Genomic DNA, 12,500 nt, shown 5'->3' on the forward strand with positions numbered 1-12,500 from the left:
TCCTTTTTACATCAGAATCTCGATGTTTACGATATTAAAACGGAGCATATATATATATATATATATATATATATATATATATATATATACAGAGGGGGGTAAGGACGTGCATATTATCTTACATATCCATATATGTGCGCAAGTTTTAGAAGTGTATAAATAATATTAATAGGGCAACTAAGATTGGCGCACATGTCACTGGTATCATGCAGTTGTCGTATGGTTAGCAATGCCCCATGGTGATAGTCTCTGCTCAACTTATCTCGGTTGCAACGCCTTTTGATAGAGTTTCGTATGTGTATACGCATTATTTATTTTAAGATTAAAGAAATCAGCAGTCGATTAGGTTTGGATATTTTTTTTTAGAGTTTATTTGCTTTGTTTTAGAGTTTATTTGCTTTTGCTTTTTTTATTAGGGGAAATACCATAATCTTGCTAATGTCATATCTTCGACTATTGACACTTGTCTTTGGTTCAAATACCTGAGTGTCAGACGAATTGAGCGACGATTTTCTTGTTGTTTTCTGGCGATAAGCAAAACGTTTTCATTCAGCGCCAACAATAGTGCAAGTTGAAAGATCAACTTGATATGAATTACTTATTTCGAAAACACAATGAGCAAATAATGTGAAAAAACAACATTCCAAATTATGCAATTTCCTCTTTCTCCTCACCCTTCATATTTTCTATTCCTCTTCTTCTTATTTATTTACTCACTTTGAGTAATCACACCAAATCATTACTCACTCACAATAACCAGTGGTGCCCCAGGTGTCTGAGTGACAATAAATCTCTTCAGATGCCCTGGATTCTCTTCCTCGTTTTGATAACCGTAGAAAACAGCCGTTTACTATTGATTTACAGCCGCAACCGACCGTTGGTCTTCTCTGGAAAGTATGTGACAATAAGCTTACTCAATGTGCTAATGCATTCCACACCTTTCCAGTAGCGGTCTTGTTGGTGCTCTCTCCTCGATCTTTCAATCTCCCTTCATTTTTAATGGTGAGCGCTTGTGTTTGTGTGTTTTTAGAAGGGTCAGTTTAAAGAATTTCTTGCAGTTTAAATTCTCTTGCTTTCGTTTGATGTTCTTGTTTGTTGTAGTAGTAGTAGTAGTAGTAGTAGTAGTAGTAGTAGTAGTAGTAGTAAGTTAGTGTCGTTTCTGTTTGTTTGTAAGGGATAATTAAGTCACAGAATCTTATGTTTTGGAAAAGGAAAACTTGTTCATCCATGTTGAACATGAACATAATGGAGAAAGAAGAAAGATAAAATCCTATTAAAGGGACACGCAAAAAAAAATGATATTAGTCTACAAACTGCTTTAGACAAGTAGACTGTGACACAATGTATATGAAATGAAGGAGATCTGCGTATAGTCTTTCGACGATCAGGGTTATTTACAAGTAGACTTGTATATTTTAAATTACAACCACCGTCAATAATTGTCCCCACTCTTTGTCTGTGTCTAAATCTAAACGCAAATTCCATAAACGAAGTTTGTTTCGTAATAGTACCCGCCTATTGAATTGTATCGCGTGTCTGCTTTCCGTATGACTATCACATGGTCATCTTCAAGTGCAATGTGAACAAATTCTTCATGATCTGTTCCCTTAAATAATCAAATTCTACTCAATTTCAATCACTACCGGTCACTATGCTATTGTCTCAATGGGCACCTTATACTCATTAATTCTTATCGTCGAGTGGCCTTAAGGGCTTGATAAGTGGTGAATCACTTATAAAAAAGACCATACCCATTGTTATGACTAGGGTTATAACAAGAGAACATTCTTATCATTGTTTTTACTCTCGGGTATATAATCAATCGAGAAACACATCACTCTATCTAAAAACTTGTAAGATATTAATTGATATATACTGGAGAGTCAAAATAATGAAAAGCTGTTCTCTTGTCATAGCCCTAGTTATAACTAACAATATTTGAAGGGTCGAATAAAAGAAAAACTAAGCAAAGATGTGCGAAAGATCTCTTTGCGTTTACTTCTTAGTTCATTTTTATATTCTTTCTTTTTGTCCTTTTGACTAGTATCTGCTTTTATACTACATCTCATCTTTACTTTCCTTGGTTTCCTTTCATTTAGACTTGAGCACTTTCCTTTTTATTTTTTGTCCTAATCCCCCTTTTTAGAGAGCTTTATTTTTTTTTTTTTTCACCATTAAAAGCTTGTGTCTAACTCTGCGCTCGTGGGGAGCAAATTAAATGAGAACTAAGAACCTAATATGTGTACACACAAAAGTATATGTACATACACACATGCACACACATTTAACAACATATATATATATAGTAACATGGAAATATATATATGGCAAGTAAGCTACTAAAATGCGTCCATGTTTTATTCCCGATTACAATAAGTTACACAGAGGCATCCATATTTTATTCCCGTATGGAAATCATCAGGCTAAATACCTGATTATTTTCTGCGGAAATGAAATATAGGCGCATGTGTGTAGCTTACTTGCCATAGATATTTTTCATACTAGTAATAAGCACTGTCCAAATAAATACCAAACAAATATATACGCAATTTATTATATCACCTTTTATATGTATATATATATATATATATATATATATATATATATGAAATACTAATATATACAAATACATACAGTATACAGATACTCTGCAATGAATCGAAGCATCTTACAAACACAAAAGGTTCGATATTTTTCAAATCTTTAAAAAAAATAATAGATTCAAAGCGACTTATCTAAACAGTTTACTTGAATTTCACGATATAGGTGCATTCATATTCAACAAATTCGAACATATACATATGTGTGAGATAAGAATGAAACTGCAGCGATAAAATGAGTCACTCTGAATTGTCTGTTATATAAACCAGCAAAAACATGTAACCTAATATCATAAGGGACAAAGGGACGGGGGTGTATTGTTTATAAATATATATTGACCATTCTGTGGATCCTTTTTAATCAACTCATACACTTGCTATAGTTCCTTAACTCCATTTTGTAAAAGAAAATATCCGTGTGGTCATGAATGATTACTTAATTTAATCACATAAATTAATATACGAAAGTATAAATTTATGTGTAAATTTTAAGTATTTACTTCAACAGTGGTCAATACGTAGGTAGAGCTTGGTAGTAGTATGCCTGATGAGTCCTAGCGTGGATGAAACGCGGAATGTTCTGTGTAGCTTAAGTGCCATATATATTTTATAACTTACTATATATATATATATATATATATATATATATATATATATATATATATATATATATATATATATATATATATACTTACGCTGAAACAGCAAATCCTGCATATGGTGTTAAAAGAATATTGTATTACTTGAGGTATTCTTTTAACACAATGTATGAGATATATAATATCTCCATGAAACCGCGAGTATTGATAACTAATAAAATTACTGCACAATATCACAATAACAGACATTAATATATATATATATATATATATATATCACTTCATGTTGGTAATACATTCATACTCAACACATTTAAAACAAACTTGATATTATTTTCTCAATGGATACCAACAAGGATTATAAGATTCGTGGTATGGATTATCCCTCAAGTTTCCGTGGATTGCAGATTATCTGTGAGGATGACTTTACATTTAACTTTTGTTGAAAAGTGAAAAAAAATAAAAAGATCGATCACTGTCATCTTCATGAGTTTGTTTTCTCATGCGAAACATTCAATGGTTATGCACAAATTGAGACTGTTTGTGCACTTTTGAGAAAATATTATTTAATTTTTTTAAAATTCAATGATTGATCCGATCAAAAATGCGTGACCTTCATAAAAAAACAAAAAAAAAAAAAAGGCAATGTAAAGCATTTCAAGGAAAATATTTTATTAAAATCCGTGCGTTATTTGTTGTTTCTTTTTTATATCGACATTTTTTATTTGATTCTCCGGAATTACAATTGAATCAACAAACGCTCGAGAGCAGATTTTCATAAGATGCACCAATTCAGCCTGACACTATTGCTAGACGTGACGAAGTACTGCTCAGGGCACCATTTCCAGCCTTAACAGAATGCAAAACAGATTTCGAAATCTAGTGGGATACGCCCTACTTTATCGTTAATGGCAGGTGCTCGACTGAGCTTCAATCTATGGTCTTCCCTGGTAAAAACTTCACGAAAAAAACTGTTCAATAATTTTCTTTCTCTCTCTCTCTCTCTCTCTCTCTCTCTCTCTCTCTCTCTCTCTCTCTCTTTCACTCTCCTTTTCTTTCTTTCCTTCTCTCTATCTCTCTATCTCGCCGTGCTGCGTTTTATCTGATTACAACATGGTTGTTTTCAAGTCCAATATAAGCAAATTCTTTTCGAGCTCTCCTCTTAACTCATCAAATTCTGTCCAATTACAACCAGCATTACCAATTATCACGGTGTTGTCCCACTGTCCGCCAAAAGACCCCGTTAACCTTATCCCCAAGTGACATTTAGGTCTAAACCAGTTGCGACTTTTTAGCAATAAAAAAAATAACGGAAAATTTAATTCAAACCATTCTCAAGAAATTCCGAAACTCCATACGGTAACACCAATAGTGATTTCTGTAAAACTTTCCTGTACTTGCTTTCATTTAAGATGGCGACTCCAACGTGACACTAAGAAAAAAAAAAAAAAAGAATTTTAAATTCACATGAACGAAATTTCGTCGAAAACTGATTTTTAGTGTCGCCTTTTATTTTTCATGTTTTTTTGTTTGTTTGTTTTCTTTTGTTTGTTTGTTGTTTGTTTGTTTGTTTGTTTGTTTGTTTGTTTGTTTGTTTTTTGTTGTTATTGTTTCTCGGAGATCTGCGAAAATAAGATTTTATTTTTTTCTAGACCAACGGAAAACAAACTCGCTCACTGATGGTAACATATCCTATTATTGGTGTTTGCTCACTAAGATATCTTGCAGGAGTCATTATTCGTGATCTCTGGAGTTCAAGTGACAGCCATTCTCTCCCCCCTCTCCCAGATTCCAAGTACTTTCCGCTTCTTTGATCATTTTGTTCATCTCATAACCGTCGTTGGCCTTTTGCTTTTTTTTGGGGGGGGGTTGTTTTTTTTTTTTTGTTATGGTTATCAATCTATTCTATTTATAAGGTGTATAAGGGGTTGTCAGATTAGGACAGTTATTTATTTACTTATTATTATAATTAATTGTACCCACTAGGAGTTTTTACATAGGCCATCATCAGAGAATATTCACTCATAATAACCAGTATGTTCCTGGAGTCTGGGTGACAACAATTCTCCTCAGATTTCCAGTATTTACCACCTCTTTCGATAGCCTTTGCAAGTTAGTTTGCGTTATCGCAATAGCCGTTTACCATCGATTTCTCATTCGTAGCGACCATTGATCTTCACTGGAATCTGGGTGGTAATAAACCTCCTCAAGGTCCTAGTTCTCTTCGTGCTCCTCCATTGGAGATCTAGTTAGTGTTTTCTCTCCTTTGTCTCTCTATCTTCCTGGCCCCTCCTCGATTATTTGGTCTGACGCCAGTGTATGCCAACACTCCTTTTATTATTATTATTATTATTATTATTATTATTATTATTATTATTATTATTATATATAAAGACAATAACAAGAATGACTGGCGATTGCCTTAGCAATTATGACTAATATTAAGTTGTTTAGTTCTCTTTCACTGCGAGAACTTAGGCACTAGGATCGGAAAGTGGGATTTAGAAGTCAGCGCCCCCGAGACCTGCAAAAGTGCCTGAGCAGTCACGTCGATATTCCCTTCTGTGGGCGCCTCAGGCGATTAGCAATAACCTAACCCCTTCTCAAAGAAAGTATGCAAAGCTTTGGAGGATGGACCTCTTAGGACTGCGCAGATCTAATCTCCCACCGCAAAATCAACAGGGACCAGGTCATTACAGGAATGGTCCCATCTCTGATGATTTTAAGTTATTGAAAGAATATTCTCTTACGTCATTCATTATGCTCGGGTTATATTGTTTGAATCAGGAGAAAAAAAGAGTTTGCGGTGATTGTTGAATTTTAACTAAAATCAAGACAAAATGTTCAATTTCTCTCCCTTTTTTACTCTCCATCTATGTGCAAAATAGTATTAATACTTGTGATGATATGCCCTATTATTTTATATGGACCATACTAATTTCCTTTTTTATAGTCAGTTTTGTACTTATGCAGAATGCGAAACACGTTTTCGCGGGCATATTCCGGGCAAGTTATGTAAACCGCCAGAAAGTGCTAAATGCTCGCTCCACACTCCCCAAAGGCGTCAAGTTGGGGCCTCACCATCGGATTTAGTTTAAGGTCATATCCGGGACCCGTAATCTGTATTCTGCATGTACTCTGTTAGTAAACGGATAGAGGAGGGCGGAAGTAAGGGTGATAGGCACCGTATAAAGTAAAAGAACGAGAAGAGATGAAGTAATATTGACTTAGAAAGAGTGAGAGTAATAGACAGGAGCTTAGTAAAAGATGAGTGAAATCGTGAGTTAAATTGGTATAGTCCATATTAAATAAGGCATATCAGCAGTGCAGCACAAGTATTAATACTATTTTACACATAGATAGAGATTTAAAAAAAGAGATACAGTGAGAGAGAGAGAGGGGGGGGAGTAATTAGGAGATACCGTTAAGTGCAAACTACGGCTTATTAGAACATCTAAAATGGATCATTTTACAAACCATAACTGAATCGAAAATACAAAAAGTTCTTTAGCATATGTTTGGTGTTATTTAAACATAGGCAAAAAGACTTAGGAAACGAACGTTTATTAACTCAGCTTTTCTTTTATTAGTGTTGTTGTTTCTTTTTTTTTTTCTTTTTTGTTATAAATATGTTTAAGACGTTTGATCACAAAGAAACGTACTAACATAGAAAAGTTTTTTTGTAAAATCGTAATAAACCTGTATCATTGTAACCAGTTAGCTTTCCAGCAAGGAAATAAACAGTCGCCACTTAGCGCAAGCCTATAGCCCTTCGTAAAAAGAATTTAGTGCTCTAGGCAGTCGCTAATGCGAACGTAAACACGCGTAAACAATGCAATTTTACTTAAAACGCAGTGTAGAGGTAAGTCTTGTGCGGTCGAGTTTCGAATCTCAGCTTGAAGCACTAGCTACATCTAGCTGCAGTGAATAACTGTGATAGTTAAAAACAGGCGTCTGTGGATGACTATCTAGCTATCTTTATGGATGTCTGTCTGTGTGTGTGTCTCTCTCTCTCTCTCTCTCTCTCTCTCTCTCTCTCTCTCTCTCTCTCTCTCTGTATATGTATATATATATATAGAGAGAGAGAGAGATAGAGAGAGAGAGAGACAGACAGACAGACAGACAGATGCACATATATAATACATATGTGTGAGTGTAATATTATTTTTATTATTTTATGTATATACATATGCATATACATGCATATTATCAGATAATATATAAGTTGCATATGTTTTCAGCATTTTATTAATCTATGGAAATCGCTCGAGACAAGGCATGAAGCCATTTATTGCAACGAACTAAAATAACACGATGTCTAGATAAAAAAAAGAAAATAACTAGCTAATGATAAGTGTTATATGGTTAGATAGCGAGCTAGAAAACAACAATTCTCCCTCTTTGTCAGAAACGTCGTTTCTGGAATGTGAGGAGTAAAAGATATAATAAAACGAGAGTTCCTTCAACAGTGTTCAATATAAGAGTACTTACTTAGTTAGCATGATGTTGTACTCGGGCAATGATACATACCGATGTGAAATCTTTGTATCATTTTTCTTTTACCTCCTATTCCCCTTACCTCACCCTTTTTTTTAACCAAGTAAGATCTGTGAATTACTTGTAGTTTCATTAAATACTTTTATATGCAAAATCCGATCCTGCATTTTGCTAATTCCTGCCCTCTGATGAGAAGGAGAGTATTTCTTCGAAACTCCGCGGATTAAGGACTATCCACTTATCTTGTGCTTCCTTTTTTAAAATTAAATATGTTTTTAACACTTTTTCAAGAAGTCTTTTAGCATGTTTTATTAATCATTTGTTCATATATATATATATATATATATATATATATATATATATATATATATTATATTATATTATATTATATTATATATGTGTGTGTGTGTCTGTGTATGTATAAAAGGCTATATGTATGTATGTCTGTCTGTTTCCATATTTTTTAAACTCTACCTCCCCCGAAATTAAAACTCGCTAGAGGCCTCAAATGATTGGATTTTTTTTTTTTTTTTTTTTTTACAGACCGTTCTTTTATGGGTCTTTAATCGGCTAAAATAGTTTTTAAGGCTAAAATAGTTTTTAAGGCTAAAATAGTTTTTAAGGGGTCAAATATGAATCGAAATTGAAAAAAAATCGTCATGCATTTTGTACATTCATCTCAGTTTATTTTTAATCTTTAATTTTTAATCACGTCATATGCGTGTCAAGTTGGTACAGTGCTAACGTCACTAACTTTGAATGTTATAGTTTTGCTTACAGTTTCGATTCTAGCTGATGGCAACAAATATTTTTTTTACTTTTGAAATCACGACTTTATAATCATATATACGAAATCTGGAAAAATTAAAGTATCATATTTAAGCGTATTTTAAAAACCAGACAAAGTCGGGCGCCCCTTCTCTCCGTTAGTATATATATATATATATATATATATATATATATATATATATATATATATATATAAGAAATTCAATCTAAACTCTGTAGATGATAATTTCCAATTAATTATTTGTCAACAAGGAATACAAGTCGAAAAATTAAAATTTTAACTTTTCAACTTGTATTCCTTATTGAATTATAAATTGTTGCAAATTTTAAATTACAAAGTTTAAATTGGATTTCTTTTATCAATGCTCCATCTCGTATATTGAGCTTTTTTTCATCTGGTTAGTATTGTCTTATAAACATAAATACTCATATTTATACTTTAGATTTACAGAATTATTCAATTGCAAAAACCTTTTTTAAATTTATTGTGTATGCATAAATATATATATATATATATATATATATATATATATATATATATATATATATATATACGTGTGTGTGTGTAAGGTGACGTGTGTTCCATGGTTACATGGGCGTTAGCATTTAATTCAGAAATACGGAATGCTACCTGAAATATGCCGACTGAATTTTTCTTAATCTGAGGTACTTAGCAGTAATTCAAAAGTTGGCTGGACTCCAAGATTCAAATATTTTACGTCCGTACTTTTCATTGGTTTTCTTTCTTTTTATTTGTTTCTCATTCTTTGCGCCGGCACGTATAAAAGTACCAAAGAAGGTGCAGTCAGAATCAGATAAAAAGTTGGTATGAGGTTTTGATAGAGTTCCAGGGGAAAAAAAACAACGGAGAAACATATGGATAGAAAGGCGCGAACAACCATAAAAACCGAAAAACGAAAAGCTGAAGTGTAATTATATAAAACGAAACGAAATCTGGAAGAAAATCTCATCACGCACAGGAATAGATTGATATACAAAATGAACGCATATAAAATCAAACTGAAAAGCATATATATATATATATATATATATATATATATATATATATATATATATATATATAAATCACTTTTATATTCACCCTATTCCCTCTGCTTCACTTTTTGTTACCAAGTAAAATCTATGACTTACGTGTAGTTTCGTCAAATACTTTTGCAAGCAAAATATGATCCCGCATTTTGCTAAATCCTACCCTCTGATGAGAAGAAAACTATTTCTTCGAAACTCCGTAGATTAAGGACTATCCACTTATTTAGTGTTTCCTTTTTAAAATTAAATATGTTTTTAACTCTTTTTCAAAGTGTTTACGCTATATGTTAATAAATATTAACGATTACTTTTAAGCTTATGGACACACGTGTTTCGAACTTATGTTCTCATATGATAATTACTGTTAATCGGGGGATTTGAACTCAGTCACAACGTCATCCTTGACATCGTAGGTCGGCATTTCATCTCGAGCCTTACATGAGCCGTCTTCAGGCGAGGGATGAATTAAAAATCGCGTTTATTGAATTTATTGAAAGTCGATTCAAATCGTTTAAAATCATTAAAAAGCACTTAAACGTGCTCTCCCCCTCATATTGAGCCTGGTTGATTGTCGATTTGTTCATGCGAATAAGTAGAGCTTCAATGATTGGGAGGCGCAGATCACAATGTGAGACGGTTAAAATGGCGGTGTTTTTAAATTAGTATGTTCCTAAATTCGTTTTTTTTTTGGGGGGGTATGTCATGTGCTGCAAGGTGTTGGTAAATGGAGCTGTCCGGGAAAGACAAGTGACGTGTTAGCCGGCGAGATATACAGGTTCTGGTCATGCCGATGTACGTGTTGTTTTTTTTGTTTTTTTTTTTAACACATTTTCCTTCAGGACATTTTAAAAACGTACGCGGCATTTCTAATTTATCGTCGTGTGTAGTTATTTCTTATTAGTAATTGACTTGTTTTAAATTTTTTGTAATAAATAATAAAGCTGTTTGGAGTTTTTTTTTTTCAATGGTTTTCATGTGTTTATGTATGATTATATATATATATATATATATATATATATATATATATATAACTACTTAATTTACTTACATAAAATTAATATACGAAAGTATAGATTTATGCGTAAACTTTAAGTATTTACTTCAAAAGTGCTCAATACGTAGGTAGAGATAGTTAGTAATTTATAAAATATATATGGCGATTAAGCTACACTGAATATTCCGCGTTTCATCCATTCAGTGTAGCTTAATCGCCATATATATTTTATAAATTACTATATATATATATATATATATATATATATATATATATATATATATATATATATATATATATATATATATATATATATATATATGGACGCATAATCTGCATTATTATAGAACTTTATTCCCTTACATTGCGTTCTCATTTCTGGTAGGGTCGGGGTTGAATGTTGGCCTACGAAATCAAGAATAACGTTGTGACTGGGTTCGAATCTTCGATTAGCAGTAGTGATTGTTTCTTACATTGATGAGAATATAAGTTTGAAACACGTGTCCTTATGCTTAAAATAGTCATTTATATATATATATATATATATATATATATATATATATATATATATATATATATTCAAACTACCATAGAGGGGCAAGTACTGCCGACTGAAATATGGAAATAATGCTAAATGCAAATTAATATATTATTAATTTTATGGAAATCTCTCCAGACGAGGCATGAAGCCACCTGATGTAAGGAGCTAAAAAAAAAAGCTCCAAGACCAAAAACTAACCAGCAATAAATATTAAATTGATAGATTCTGGCCCAGCAAAATAGCACCCCCGCTTTGTCACAAACACCAATCATTGAATATGAGAACTAAGGACATTATAATATGTTTGTATGCGTGTGACGTCATCCGATAGAATAGAAACCAATCTTATGTTTTTTACATGCCCTTCTCTATTTTGTGTAGCTTTTTGCTTTATTATTTTCCATGTGGATTATTTTATTTTTTTAATTTTTATTTTTACAATTATTTTTTCGTACTTATTTGTAATGCTTACATCGGTGTGACTTTTTTAGTCGCCTGCGAGCGACTCTATAACTCACTTCGTCGGTCGGTCTGTTGGTCGGTCGGTATGTCGGTCTGTCCGTTACACTTTTATGCTTGGCCTTTTTGGTTAAGATCATCAAAGGTATGTTGTTAATAGATACTGTTCTTAGCTTTTTAAGCTTTTCTTGGCCTTTCAAGCTTTTCTTGTCCTTTTGGCCAAGATCAAAGTGTAGTATCTGTCCCGACAGATACTGCAAGCAAAGAACATATGTGGGGGTAACCCCACATATAAGACCTTGGTCTATGTAGGGGCAACCCTTCATACCAATTGTCACTATCCAGCTCCCATTTCCCAACCATCGGCAGCTGGTCCCCTTTTCCCACGCCCCTCTATCTCTCTCCACATTAAAAATCAGCCTTGTGCCTAATTTGTTCAGTGGGAAAGCAAATAAATACATCTGTTCCGGCAGATGCTGCAAGCAAAGACCATATGTGGGGGCAACCCCACATATAAGACCTTAGTCAATGTATGGGGCAACCTTCATACCAATTGTCACTATTCAGCTCCCCTACTCCCCGGGGAGTTGGTCCCCATTTCCCCTTCACTCCTCACATTAAAAATCGGCCTTGTGCCTAATTTGCTCGGTGGGGGAGGAAATAAATACCTTTTTCTTGGCCTTTTGGCCAAGATCAAAGTGTAGTATCTGTTCTTACTACATGCTGTACTTATGTTTGTAACTTTGTGATATAAAGTGGGGGATCACTTTTCTGTATTAATTTAATGTAAAATGATCACCCACTTTACAACCAGTCAGTCTCAAAGCCATTCAAGTCATTCTCCAGATCATTCAAGTTGTTTTTGAAGGATTCCAGTTATTTTTTAAGCATTCAAGTCATTCTTAAGGTCATTGAATTCATCCTTAAGTTCATTAAAGTCATCCTAAGTCATTTACTTTTTATTTATTTAA

At 33.1% G+C, this 12,500-nt stretch overlaps 1 protein-coding gene and 1 pseudogene across 12 annotated transcripts in view; both read left to right on the forward strand.

Moving 5' to 3' along the window:
* Positions 1-12,500, forward strand: part of LOC145277001 (filamin-A-like) — a 257,559-nt gene that overhangs the window by 71,162 nt on the left and 173,897 nt on the right. The gene's annotated exons all lie outside the window — the stretch shown is intronic.
* LOC145277182 (U2 spliceosomal RNA) lies at positions 12,196-12,333 on the forward strand (annotated as a pseudogene).

This window comes from Euprymna scolopes, chromosome 5 (genome assembly GCF_053919585.1).
Source record: "Euprymna scolopes isolate OS-2025 chromosome 5, ASM5391958v1, whole genome shotgun sequence".
Taxonomy (NCBI): domain Eukaryota; kingdom Metazoa; phylum Mollusca; class Cephalopoda; order Sepiida; family Sepiolidae; genus Euprymna; species Euprymna scolopes.